A 14011-nucleotide genomic window follows, 5' to 3' on the forward strand; every position below is an offset into this window, starting at 1 on the left:
ACCGACTCACTAGCTCATCCCCCAGTTAGCACAGAGCCCTCTCTTTAACACTTGTGCTGAACTGATTCCAGTCAAGTTACCACGGATTGGAGATGACACGGAAGTCGTCGTCAGTCTTTTCAAACTAGCGCAGTTCCCTAGGTTGCACAACGAGCTAGTTTTGGTGGCCCTTTACCTAAGCTAACGTAATAAACTACGTAGAAGACTTCCCTCCTCGAAGCCAAATGACCAAATCAGTGCTGAGAAGATGAAGCGCCGACTGTTTTCTACTTTTGATCGCGATTCTAGCCGTTCTTGTAAATCTCAACGTTTTGTGGCTCTGCAAACACAGTTCCACCCTTGTAAAGCGGGAAACGCCTGTTTCCCAGGCCCTGTCCGGAATTCCCGACGAGCAGCCCCCCACCATGATCAAGTGCAACACTTATTTCTTTAGAATGCCTCTTTTTGTTCCTCAAAATCCTGAAGGAAAAAAAAAAAAAAACCCACGCCACCGCTCGGCTGTGAATCCCCAGCGCAAAAAGTGAAAGTGGGCGCGGGGCCCGGCCGCCGCTGCAGGGCGCGCGCCAGGGATGGGGGCGGGTCCCCAGGATGTGGCGCGCGTCACGTGATCCGAGGCGGCCCAATCCGAGCCGTACCGCGCCGAGCGCGCCGCGACTGGGTCTGGGAAGCACTTCTCTGTCAATCAAAGTTGTCATTTGGGCTGATGACGCTTAAATGCAAAGTAAAAAGGGCTTTTCACCTCCTTTCGCTAAATGTCGCCCCTGCCTGCAGACATCCAGAGTCACACATCCCTCCCTAGGGACTCCTGGGCACTGTGCACAATCACTTTCATCAGCCGCTACCTACTTAATGGGCGGGAAAGAGCATTTCCTCTTAGGTGTGTTTCCAGGTGGGCTCGGGAGAGGTCGGGGCCTGTAGTCTCCTGCTAGTTTGCTGGGGAGGGAGCGAGGACTGTTTGCCTCCTTTCTCCAAAGCCGAAGTGCAAAGTGATGGTTAGAGGAAGTCTGAAGCGTTGGGGGCCCAAAGTGCGACCGGCGGAGCCCGGCTATCCCCACCTTTCCCACTTTGACAGAGGGGACCGGTGAACCCCTGAAAACAGGGCACATAGATGCAGACGTCAGCTCTTCTCTTTTACAATATTTCAAATGACTCTAAGTCTTTCCCCCCTTGAGTCTTAATGTTTAACTCAGTATCTTAAACAATTTAAAAGACCCGAGTTCCTACGTTACATAAAGTTCTGCTCTTTCACAGACTTCTGGGAGGCTTAACCGTAGCTCCTCGGTTTTTACCCCCAATATCCACCGCGAAACAAAAGCTAGCTTTCCTAAACTCAATAACAATAGAACTGGTTTAATCCACCTCTAGGTTGGCAACCCCCACCCCGAAGCCCTCCTTCACTCTCCAACCTGCCCCTAGGTATGTTTGTGTAATCAGAGACTGATTGTAGCTGCCTCGCCGTTTCTCCCCGGGAAAGCTTAGTTTGCATTCATTGAAGTTGCTTGTTTTTTAGGTTCACGTAGGCGAGCAGAGAAGATGCCACTCGGGAAAGAGCTGGGTTTCCTGCTCGACGTCTTCAGGAGCGGGCTGAGCTGCGCAGGTGTGCGGGTTACGATGGCAGTGAGGAGGGTGACGTTGGAAGGTCTTTAAAACGTTAAGTTTGCGATTTGGGGAAATAAATTTTCAGAGAACCAACACTACGGTGGCAAAAAAAAAAAAAAAATGGATGGGGAGGCTAGGATTTTAGTGAAGAGATCAAGACCAAGGTTAGGGATAGTAAGAAGAGTGGTGATTTGGTGCTCTGCTATTGCTTAAACTGTAAACACTGGCAATGCTGATAGTTATCTCTCCGGCAGTAATTATTCGGTATATTAAAACCGGGGAGAAAGAGGGACGTTAGGACTGGTCATTACGGTTTGTTTGAAGGATAGAATTGCGTGTCACCGACTTGTAAGGGTAAATGAAACGCAGACTCGGATACACCTTATTTTTGGAATGTTAGCTTTATATATTCTCGTAATTCATGAAATGTGAAGGGGACGCAAGGGTGTCTATGTTGGCTGAACAAGGGCAGGAGCATTTATGACTCTCCAGTCACGTAAAAGCTGCGCTCAAAGTTTTAAAAAGCGCTGGGACTGTAGCGAGGGAGGCGAGGGGCGGGAGCGGCTCTGGAGATGCGCGGCTCAGCTGGCCGGTGGGGGACGTCTTTAGGAGTACACGGTCCACTGGAGACGCCGTGGGAGGCCAGGGGGTCGAGGTAAGAGGCCGCTACGGGGGGTCCGGCTCCAGACAGGCTCTCTCCCACCCAAGGTCACTGTTGAAGAAGCAATTCCAACAGCGAATGCCACCGAGGTCTGCGTGCATGCAACTGACGGCTCTCGATTGGACTCCATTAGCCTAAATTGCGTAATTAAAGGAAAAAAAAAAAAAAAACACCAACAACTCTGCTCTGGCGCTTCCGCTGGAAGGCTAGCGGGGACGCGTGACAGAGTGAAGATAGCTTCTCCATTACGCACCTTTTCCTCCGAGCTCCTTTATGTAAAGTCACCCTTAAAAAGGGGAGAGGGGGGAGGAAAATTATCAAAATGTTATGTTCTTTTGGACAAGAGGAGAAGAAAAGAATTAGGGGTCCTGACATCAGATAGGGGATTCTCGAAATAGGTTTAGAGCTCGTCATTGTGTCTTAAGGTCCGCTGGGTTCCAGAAGGGGCTCGTGCAGGGCGAGCTTCCTGGGAAATCTTTTCTCCAACGCTTCTGCGGTCGCAAGCACCGTCCTGCTCGTAGCTGCCTAATCGCAGCTTTCTCTGAGCAGCCCTGGCGGCACTGGCAGCCGGGGGTAGGAGCTGTAAGACAACCTCCGCGAGCGGGGCTGCGGACGCGGCCCGCAGGGCGCAGGGCTGGCGGCGAGCCAGCCCCGGGGAGTCCAGGTCGCGCCGTCCGCCCCAGTCGGGTGCCAGTGGACGCGTCGCAGAAGCCTCTGCAGACCTTGGAGCATCCCGAAGGCTTGCGCTTTTTTTGGCCCCGAGAGAGGAGGGCCCCTTGTCGAGAGGATTAGAGTGCGCTTCTTTTCCCGCCTAGCACACCGCTTAACTCCTGGCAGACGCGCACTTCCCCTCCCAGGTTTTGAAAACCAGAGAGATGACTCAAACTGGAAAGCGGCGGAATGGCCATCTGAGCTCCTCGCACAGTCTCATCCTCTTTCCTCCCACCTCCCTGCCCCACCTTCTTTCAGGTCCTTGGTAACCGGCTATATAGGTTAGGTTTGGGCGGAAGAGGGTCTGGGCAGGTGCCATCTGGGGGTACTTACCTGGTGTTGTCAAGTTCTCCTTGGGGTCAGGGAGCTACGAACTGCCTCTCCCCCCGATCACCTGGCTGGGCTTATTAACTGGCGGTCTCGGCGCTCCTGGGGACGGTCCCGTAGGGTTTTTGTTTCCTTTTTCCTTTTCTTTTCTAGCGGAGCCTTGGGGGGGGGGGGGATTATTTTTTTTTTGAGTTTTAAACATTTTGATATATATAGAAACGAAAAACAAAATTTCAAAACGGGAGGAGGGACCAAAAGGAGAAAGTCTGACTTGAAGTTGTTCTTAGCAGTCTGCTGAAAGCACACCACTGTGCAGGATAGAGAGGAAGAGCGTTTGAAGGGAATTGGTTAAGTAAAACCTTTAGCTGTAACGTTATAAGAAAGACACAAGTGGGGGAAATAATAAAATGCACAGTAGATACACCATACAGATGATTTGGGAAGCTCTGCTCCCACTGAAAGCCCGGTAGAGAAAAATTGTTTGCTTATTCTCACAGTATTACATTTCCCTTTGAATTAAACTATTTTTCCTTCCCATCAGCCAGCTAGACTTGGTTTCTTAATTAGGAAGCACAATGAAGTTTGTCACAGATGTAGTCAGCCACAGACTCTGATCCAAAATAATAAGTATAATTAATTTTAGAGGACATCTTTAGTTTATAAGGCCTGAAATTAAAATACGATGTTTTTTTAACATTGTGGTACAAAAACACAAGGAAACATATTTGCTTCACAGTCTTATAGTGACACCATTTCCTTCCTCTGTGTTGAAAAAGGCTTTCAGTCTGATATGGCCCCCATCCTCTCTCACTCCAGTGCCTCTTTACTCAAACTCAATTTCTTTCTAATCAAAAAATATCTTAGGAAATTCTACTTTAAAAATATTTCCTGATTTTAAAAAGTCAGCAAGACAGGTTGAAATCATTTAAATACCACATTGTCTTGGACAGATCACACAAATCTTTTTCTTATAATCTTAGTCTTATAAAGAATATACTTAAGCAGCTGTTCATTTAAATACAGTTTTTAAATATGCATAATTTAACCTGAATAAATATTGCTAAACTTCTGGTGCACTGAAATATAAGCACAAAGGTCAACTTCTCTATAATAGCTGTCAAATAATCTCTGGTTCTGCTTGGTGAAGTGAAAGTTATTTAGTGATTGATCATTTCTAAATTGAATATACAACATCAAGACAAATTATTAAGTTAAAGTCCAAATATACCCAGTTCCTAATTCTTATGGTATCATGCCTTTTAAGTTCTCTATGGTAGATTAACATTTTGTCATTGTAAAGCACTGGAAAGAAGTGTAAACTTAACACGTTTTCTATAGCATTCAACTACTCCACTGACAAAAACCAAAAACAAAACCTATATGGTATGGGCTGTATTTTGATGTGTGCGATGATTTCGAAATTTGGTTTTGAACAAACTTCAGCCTCTGTGCAAGAATAACTTACCTTTTAGTAGATCTTTATGGCTATTTTAAATAAAAGTTTTTAAAAAGTAAACATGAAGAGGGAATATTACAACATGAAGTCTATCTTCTTGGGAGTCTGTACCCATTAGAGTCTTTGGGCTCATAAGTACATTTTGTTTCATAGTGATAACATCTCTAACGGGCACTTAGGGCTGATATTATCATCTTCTTTCAACAGAGAGGGGACTAGACGCCTCTGCTTCTGACACAAATTAAATATTGTTTCTGTTAAATAGGCTGTCTCTTGGGTTGGAGTCACATCAGGATTTTGGGTTGCCACTTTCAAGTAACTAAGAAAACAAACGCTGGCCTTGCCAATGCTGCTCCTAATTTCTCTGGCTCTTTGATGACTCTATGGTCCCATCTCTTACCTGCATTGTGCTGTACGCTCTCATTATACATATATAGGTTACTGCAGAGTTCTAAGCAGTAAAAATCTTCTTGATGGACAATCTAATTTAAATGACAAATGTGTACTGAACACATACCATAAGGGGTAAGGTAAGAAGAGGAAAATGAGGAACCCAGTCTTTACAAATAAAAATGCCTCACAAATAAACGTAAGGTGCTGGGATGGGTCACATTACTTTCTTGGCAAATTATTTTAATAGCAGTATTTAAAATTTTGTACCAAGTAACTTCTAACCGTCTAAATGTTTGTGAGTTTTGTCATATATCATAGAAAGCCTTAAAGTGTGAGCCAGGATTACATATGTTTAAAAATCATTTCTGTCAGTTTATTCTCTCTCTTTTTAATATTAGGTTATTTGCTTAATTGTCAGTATAATTTTAATCCTTTCTAAACAAAATTACTTATTTGCTCTTTGCAGCTAATGACATTTCTTGATTGAACTTGATTAAGAGTCTCATCCTATTTGGGAAACTGTCTAGTCTTGCCTCCTTAACTGGTTATAGGATATGATACTGCATTTAGGACTAAAGGTTCCCTAAGTACCACTGTCAATCCACTTAGAAGCCTTTTTTAATGGAAGTAGGTTGGAGAGGTTGTCCTTAGAAAGCTTGTCCTCTTAGATTCACAAAAGGGATTTTGAAGTATTTCTTTACTATTGGAAATTATAAAATAATTCAAGGCAGTACGCATTATTGGACAATGCTGGAAAATAAAAGGAGAGGTCTCTGGGCTTTGTAATGTGTATCTAGAGGAGAGCTTCCAGAATATGTGAAAAAAAAAAAAAAAAAAAGGGACCCATACTGTCTAATTCAGTAGTACTTCATTGTTCTGCAGTTAAATGTGGTTTCTTGCCCTTTAGAAATGTACCTTAATTCCAAGGAGATTTTTCTTTCAAGACTTTAGCCACTTTTGCTCCTTTAAATAGTTCTGTAAACAAAGTTGCTTGTGTAAGCAATAGAAGGCTTTGTACACCAAGTGGAATGTCTTTCAACAGTTGCCTGAGTAAAATACGTATGGAGTTTTCCCTAATGAAATTTTAAATATGGTTCTATGAACTCTAATACAATCTGTGGATAGTATATGAACAAAAGCATGTGTGTTAAACATTACCACTGCAGAAGAAAAATATTTTCTTTTGACTGGAAAACTTTAAACTTTAGTAATGGTGAGGATCATTGCTTTACAGAAAAGATCACTGCATGTAGTATTTACTCACATCTGACAATGAAAGTCAGTGTTTTGTAACTAATTTACTTAGTAAAATGGTACTGTATACTCAACCAGAATTAAAAAGTAAACTGGTTGTTAGAGTTTAGAAATACTCTATGAGAAAACTATATGCTTTGGTTGATTTCTATTTTACATTAACATATGTAATTATATACCCAAAGAGTTTGAATATATTAATGTTAAGTATTTTCATTGCAAATTTAATTTGCATCTGGTTGTGGTTTTCTAACAAGTTTGTTATTGCAGATTAACATTGCTGCCTCTCACAGTATTTCACACTTGAAATATCTGTGAATTGTGTTTTGGGTCCATCAAACTGGAAGTGTGTGGTTAGATATTAACCCTTTCTTCATTTTTTAAATTAAAAGTGTTCTTTCAATATAAGAGAAGAGACATACTTAAAGAAATAGAAAACTTTTATTCGATGATAAATATTTTCTGTTTCAAAAATAAATTAATCTAAAAAGGCAACATTTTGGTTGGTAAGACAGTGAGACTGTTAACAAATCCGTGAGTCAAATGGATACGCAGAGCAGTTTCCTTCTGTACTTTTGACAGTTAGTTTGATTTCATTTAGATTTTTGACCTCTCCTAGGATTACCGCTTCATAAGTCAAACTCAGGGAAACCAATCCACCTAGTTTAAAATAAAATGACGTTAATTCCCAATTTTTCTAAGAACTTCATTCCTTCTCACATCTTTTCTTTGTCAGCCCCAGGACTGTTAGCCAATGCTCATTGAAAGGAAATTTTTATCATTTATGGCTGGCAGTATCTATTTCTCTTTACTGGGTTATAACAAATCAACCTGGCTACAGTTTTGCATTGGGATTTTTTAAAAGATAATACACATGTACTTTTTCATCCAAATTTAGAAATTACATTTGATCAATTAGAACAAAATTTGTAGACGAAGTTGATACCATAATGCTTTTGTTTGCATTAAACTAGAGCAAGACCCCAGCATCCAGAAAGTTTCTGGTCAGTGATAAAGTAGAGCACTGTACCTTGGAACCAGAGAAAATTGATGTCCCAAGTATACAGCAGACCCAAGGCCCTTCCAAACACTTCCCCATTTGGAATTTTCTCCTCTAGTCTCTCTTCCCAGCTCTGCTCATGAAGGTACTGTCTGTTCCTGACAGTCCCATATAGACTTGATTCCTAGGGAATCTTTTGTTCAGCCGATAGCAATCCTTCTGTGGACTTTATTACTTGTGTTGGCCCTTCTGTTATTTGCCTAGCATTCAGTTCTCTCAAGCTTGAGTGCCATTGTGTAATAGATTCAAGTATACCAAAGCAGGTCTCCAAACCTCTGGCCTCATGTAATATGGCTCAGCTAAGGGCCTTCAGTGCAGTAGCAACAACTTTTATAACCTTTGGAGTTACTTAATTGCAATGCTTTGCTTCCCCTATTGATTAAATATGGAGAGTTGAAATGAAATTATATTTGAAACATGTCCAGCTTAAATCTAAGAGTTTCAGAGTATTTTCAGAGTACAGTATTTTGTTTTCACTGATGTCATTTTTAAGGTAAAGTAAAATATGTGACCTCCTTCACTTACATATTTCCACTGTACCAAAAAACAGAATAATATAACCAACACCTATCTCCAGTGTACTTCTCTCTATGTACCTGTCTCCAAGACACATCAAAGCTGTCTTTGCTTCAGCTTTTAAAAATATATGTTTTTATGTTAAAACTTCCTACCCTTCCATCTCTTTCTTTTTCCTCCCTCCATAACCAAGGTTATTCCCATGCACGAGTTTTAGACTTACTCCATTTGTATGTATTCATAGTATTGCTTTGCTTATTTAAAAATCTGTCATAAATAGCATCATTTTTTTTTTTTTTTAAGTAAGCTCCATGTCCAATGTTGGGCTTCACTTCACAACCTGGAGATCAAGAGTCACATGCTCTACTGACTGAGTCAGCCAGGCACCCTGTATGTATTCTTTTTAACTAAAACTTTATGGGTTTTTTGAGATTTACTCACACTAATATATGTTGCTTTGGTCCATTCCATTCCTTTGGTCCAATACTACAATGCCATAGTATTCCATTAATGGTTATACCATCACGAACTTCCTTTTTTTAATAATATTTGCTATTTCAAATGATGCGCTGTGAAACCCTCATACATGTCTCCTTGTGCACAGGCTGTCTCTCTTGAGTACTGCATGGAATTGGAGTTGTGAGATCATAGCTATGCCTATTTCCAGCTTTAATAAATATCACTAAATTGCTCTTTTAATGGTTGCCGCAATTTACACAGGTACTAGCAGTATGTGAGAGTCTCTGTTGCAACTGTATTATCACCAACACTTGATATAGTCAGACTTTCAGATATTTTCGCACTTCACCTGGGTATAAAGTGGGGACTCGTTGTTTTAAATTAGATTTCCCTGGGGCTCCTGGGTGACTCCTGGGTTAAGATTCCGACTTAGGCTCAGGTCTTGATCTCATGGTTTGTGAATTCTAGCCCACATTGGGCTCTGTGCTGGCAGCTCAGAGCCTGGAGCCTGCTTGGGATTCTATGTCTCCCCCTCTCATGCTCATGCTCTGTTTCTCTCTGTCTCTCAATAATAAACAAATGTTAAAAAAAAAATTAAATTAGATTTCCCTAATGGCAAGTGAGACTGAACATCTTTTCACTGTTAAATGTCTGACTTTCCTTTTGCTATGAATTGCGTGTTCCCGTATTTTGCTTGTTTTTTATTTGGAGTCGCTTGTTTTTCTTACTGATTTATCATTCTTTTTTATTCTGAGTTCTAATTCCTTATTGGTTTTGTTTGCCGTAAAAATATTTTCCTGATCTGTGGCTTCGCCAGGCATTGTTTATGGCACCTTTAAAAATGTGTAAGTTTTATTTTGTTTTTTTTTAACTGAGATATGATTGACATATAATATTGTATTAGTTTTAAGTGTCCAGCATGATGATTTGATATATGCATATATTTTCAAATGATCACCACAATAAGCTTAGTTAACGTCCATCACCACATATAGTTACAAATTTTTTTTTCTTATGATGAGAACGTCTAAGATTTACTCTCAGCAACTTACAAATATAGAATACAGTATTATTAACTAGAGTCACCATGTTGTACATTACATTACATTTCCAGGACTTACTTATCTTATAATTGGAAGTTTGTACCTTCGACTCCCTTCACACATTTTGCCCAATCCAACCCCCCCCCCCAACCACTCTGTTCTCTATACCCATGAATTTGGATTTTTTTCAGATACCCATATAAGCAAGAGTGTTTCTTTTTAATAGAGTGAAAAATGTATTTATCGTTTCCTTTAAAGTTTGTGCTTTTGTCTCTTGTTTAAGAAGTTATTCCTTAGCCTTAAGTCATGGGTATATTTACCAATACTCTCTTTTAAGTTTCATAAAGTTTTTCTTTGTCTTTGATGTATCTAAAATATATTTTTGTTTTTGGCAAGATGTAGAAATCTATTTTTTCTCCCAGATGAATATCTAATTGTCCAAGACCCATTTATTAAATTGTTCATCCTTTCCTTATACTTTTAAAATGCTACCTCCTTCATTTATGAGATCCATAGGTACATCTGTGAGTCTCTTCTTTTCATTTGGCTATTCTTGTACCATTGCAATGGAGTGAAATGCTTTGTCTTGACATCTGGCAGGGTGAGTAGTCTGTAGTCTTCAAAATTGTTTTAGTTATTTTTGGCCTTTTGCTCTTCCATATGGATTTTGATGTCAATATATGTACTCTCTGCAAAGTAGAAAACCAGTTTATAAAAAAAATAACTTTTTTGGATGCTAATATCCTCGAATAACTTTTTTTGGAATTTTAAGCTGGAAATATTTATTTAACATTTTCTCTATTTAATCTTTGGGTCTTCGTTGAAATGCATGATGCAATTGATACTATCCTAACTTCAAATCTGCTGCTGAATTTGGCTGCCCTGAATTTTGGTGCTCAGAGTTAGAAAAGTTAATTTCGTTTTTAAAAAACTCAGGTTCACCAAGCTGAAGAGCGTTCGGTTGCAAAAAATGAGGGTTTGTTTTCTTAAGTAGCATTTGAATTGAGATGTTGAGGTAAGGCCAGGTAATCGCTTTCTTTTCTCCTTTTGTCATTAAGTAGAGTTAGAACAATGGGTGTTATTTGAGAGCTGCCCTTCTAACCTTTGCTGCTCTTAAAATGCCTTCAGGTCATCACAAGTTTCTTAGTGGTGTTTTAATTTTTAATTTAATGTTTAACTTCATAGAGAATTGCTTAGAAACATTTACCTTGTTGAGCTACAGGGAAATGGTTAGATAATGGTGTCTATTGGTGCTGATAAGTATTTATTTTGGGGACTGAGTAAAAAAAATAGGATTGTCAAAGTTTTATGTAATTGGAAATTTACTTTGGATTATTTCATCCTTAAGACATTAAAAAGTAGGAAGATGTCTGGTCCTTTGATTTTTAAAATGTATTCTCCATTACACAAGCTTCCAGAGTACTTCAGTGAATATGAATTTACATCATAGCTGTTTCATAAATATTTTGAGGGATTTTTTTCTCTTATCTCATTGCCTTTGTCCAATGGGAGAAGAAATGGTACTCAATTCATTCCCTTCTGTGATTTACCATAAATTGGCCCTAGATGCTTCTTTTATACCTAAAGAGTATACAGTTTCTGTTTCAAAGTCCTGATTTTTCTCAGTTTCTCATCCATTTTCTGGGATGAACCTTGCTTGGCCAGGTTCCTCAACTGTGTGTGATTGAGAGAGAGAGAGAGAGAGAGAGAGAGAGAGAGAGAGAGAGATGGAAGTGGAGGGGGGGCTGGAAGGGTGGGGGTAAGTTAGTCATTCTCCTTTGAAGCATTCAGCAGGATTACTTATTATGGTGTATTAGAGTTTTTCCTTTATTATAAGGCAGTGGTCTTAGACTGGTTGGTTTTTGTTCTTTTTGTTTTTATAGTAGTTGTTTTCCTCCAAGTTCAGTAAAGACCAAGATATGCCCACTCAGAGAATTCCTCTACAGGTACATGTAGAACATACAGTTGGAATTGAAGATAGTTGCTTATTTATTCATTCACTCATCATATATATATGTAGAAATCTATATATATACACACACACCCACAGGACAAATAGAGTGACCATAAAATTTATGATCCATAGCAGGACACTTTTGAGAGTGAAAGGAGGCTTTAGGAACAAGGAACACAAACCAGGGTCTTCCCTGGCAAGCCATCCAGCCCTGACCACTGTGTGTCATGCTTCCTATAACCAGGAAGTTTTTTAATAACCTAGTTTACTCGTTCAGGCTGCAAAAGGAAGGGAAAGAGTTGATTAGAAGGAAAGAGGAGGCGTCTGTATAGTCACTGCACCCTTTAATAGAAAACAAACACCCGGAGACTGCAGGTTTATTGGGTGCTAAGTGTGCCTGGCTGTAATCTGCTGGTTTCATTGAATTCGTATACCCTTTCTTGGTGCTGCTTTTCTAGAAATTGTGTCTCTACTTTGCTTCCTTATTACCCTTAGACATTTTTGGTGTGTGTGTGTGTGTGGGGGGGAGATATAACTAACATATAACATTGTATTAGTTTTAGGTGTACCTTAGATATTTTAAAAAATTATTGTTACCTTCTGCATTTCTTTTATTTTGGACTGGCAATATTTCTGGCCCTAGTCTTTATTACTATTTTTCTTATTTTATAGTTACAGTAATTAGATTTCCAGACCATTCTCTAGGCAAAATCGGTTAGCCTTTTTTTTTTTTTTTTTTTGACCATTTGAAAAGGTCTAGTAGCCACGTGCTTTTCATTCCTATCCAATGGCTAAAGTCATAGGTTTTGTAGGTGGGTTTTTGTTTCTGTTTTTGTCTTTTTTTGGATTCCAAAAAGACTTTCACCTCAGATCCGAACCTTGCTAATTTTTGACACAGCAGAACAGCTTGGTGTGCCTGTATCCCAGCACACTGCAAAGCAGTCTCCAAAGGTAGAAGGAAGTGGGGACAGAGGGTGATGGATGGAGGAAGGGAGTGGGGGACACTTTCCTTGTGTTGGCTGTATGGACTGTTTCGGAAAGAGTCATTTTGTTTTTGTGGGTAATGTCACCCCTCCCCTTTTCTGAAATCTATCCCTAAAAGTACAAAATATGGGAGTGTGTGTTTGCTGATGGTCAGATCAAAGGTTCTCAGGGGGCTGGACTACCTGAAAAGGGAAAGGGGCTAGGGTAGCTCTCTGCAGCCTGACCTCTCCACTCTCTTTGTGAGGGAGTATTTGATGGGCACCTGGAGACAGAGCTGCTGGCATGACCTTCCCAGGTGCTGCTGAGATGGAATGTGTGTATCCGTGTATGGATATGGTCACTTTGAGCTATTTGAGGTAGAAAAAAGACAGTAACATATATACTAACATAAATATTGAAACAGAGTGTTCATCTTTCATCAGAGCCCCTTGGTTTAGAATCCTTTTGTTCAGCAGCAGTGAATTGTAACTATTAACTAATATTGTTTAAAAGATTGGCATTTGTGGCACAAAGGTAAGTGTAACTTACCTGAGTAACTTCTTCACCCTTTGCAAATATTTACAGGTTGAAGGAATATAGTTTAACAAAAGAGCCAAGTGATGTTGTAGTGTTTTACTTTCTGGTTTTCCTACAGTTCAGAAGATAACTTATCTGGAAAAAAAAGGGAAGGTTTTGCTTGTGGAGAGTAATGGATTATTTTAAACCTCATTCCTTTCCCCTGAGGGTTGTTGCTGCATCCTTTTTAAGCTTTTGGAAACACAAAATCTGGATAACTTTTTTTTTTTTTTGAGGGATGCTGCCGATAATGGTTAATAGCATAACATGTTGTGCTTTTATGAACATATTAAAGCACTTTAAAATATTCTATATGTTCTGGCATTATGATTTGAAAATAATATGGTCTGTATAAAACCTTCTTAGAATAGATGTTTATGTCCTTATGAACTTATGAAAACAACTTTTAGAAATGCTGTGTTTGTGAAAAAGAGAACAGCCTCCCCAAAATAAATGTTTTTATGGGAACAACAAACTCCTTGCTAGATTTCCTCTTCTGGTTTATGGTTCTTCTAATAATGTCATTAGTTAACAACAGGACTGATACCTTTAATTCTCCAGTCCCTTTGTACAGTTAAGTGCTGGCTGGAATCTTCTCCGGGCTGAAAGAATGACACATTCAAGAAGTCTCTGACAGTGTTTAAACACCTCTTATCAAAACTTAATTTCCATGAATGATTGATTTTGGCACTTGATGGAAGGCTGAAGAATGTTCAATTACCCCATTTTCATGTGCTAATGAAGCCGAAAGTGACTTAAGGGGATTTCTTTACACTGTGGCAGCCTGTTTGGATATGCACATGACTTCTTAGGTTTCTCTCCCAGGGTTTGTCTCTACTAAATAGTTGTCTTATTGAGTAACTGTGGCTAATCTGTCTGCTTGGCCACAGGCCTTGGCCTTACTCTGTAGAGCGGACTGTAATTAGCAAAGCTGTCAAACCAGGTGTTTAATTTCAAGAGAACTCATTTTATAAAAGTCTTCCAGTAACTTGCAGAATCAATGAGGTTTAGGTTTTCTGTTTGTTCACAGGCACTCCTT

General features: G+C 39.8%; 2 long non-coding RNA genes across 2 annotated transcripts in view; one reads left to right on the top strand and one right to left on the bottom strand.

The window, feature by feature from the left end:
- The first annotated feature begins 861 nt into the window (after positions 1-861).
- The window catches only part of LOC125166150 (uncharacterized), a 48840-nt gene continuing 35690 nt past the window's right edge, over positions 862-14011 (top strand). Inside the window, exons 1-2 of the long non-coding RNA XR_007152373.1 lie at positions 862-877; positions 1511-1597. This is a non-coding gene — a long non-coding RNA (uncharacterized LOC125166150). The remainder of the gene's footprint in view (positions 878-1510; positions 1598-14011) is intronic.
- Positions 2005-3682, bottom strand: LOC125166149 (uncharacterized). Its single transcript, XR_007152372.1, has 3 exons — positions 3305-3682; positions 2514-2546; positions 2005-2394 (listed from the first exon to the last, which is right to left on the bottom strand). It is a non-coding gene; the product is annotated as an uncharacterized LOC125166149 (long non-coding RNA).

Source organism: Prionailurus viverrinus, chromosome B2 (genome assembly GCF_022837055.1).
Source record: "Prionailurus viverrinus isolate Anna chromosome B2, UM_Priviv_1.0, whole genome shotgun sequence".
Taxonomy (NCBI): Eukaryota; Metazoa; Chordata; class Mammalia; order Carnivora; family Felidae; genus Prionailurus; species Prionailurus viverrinus.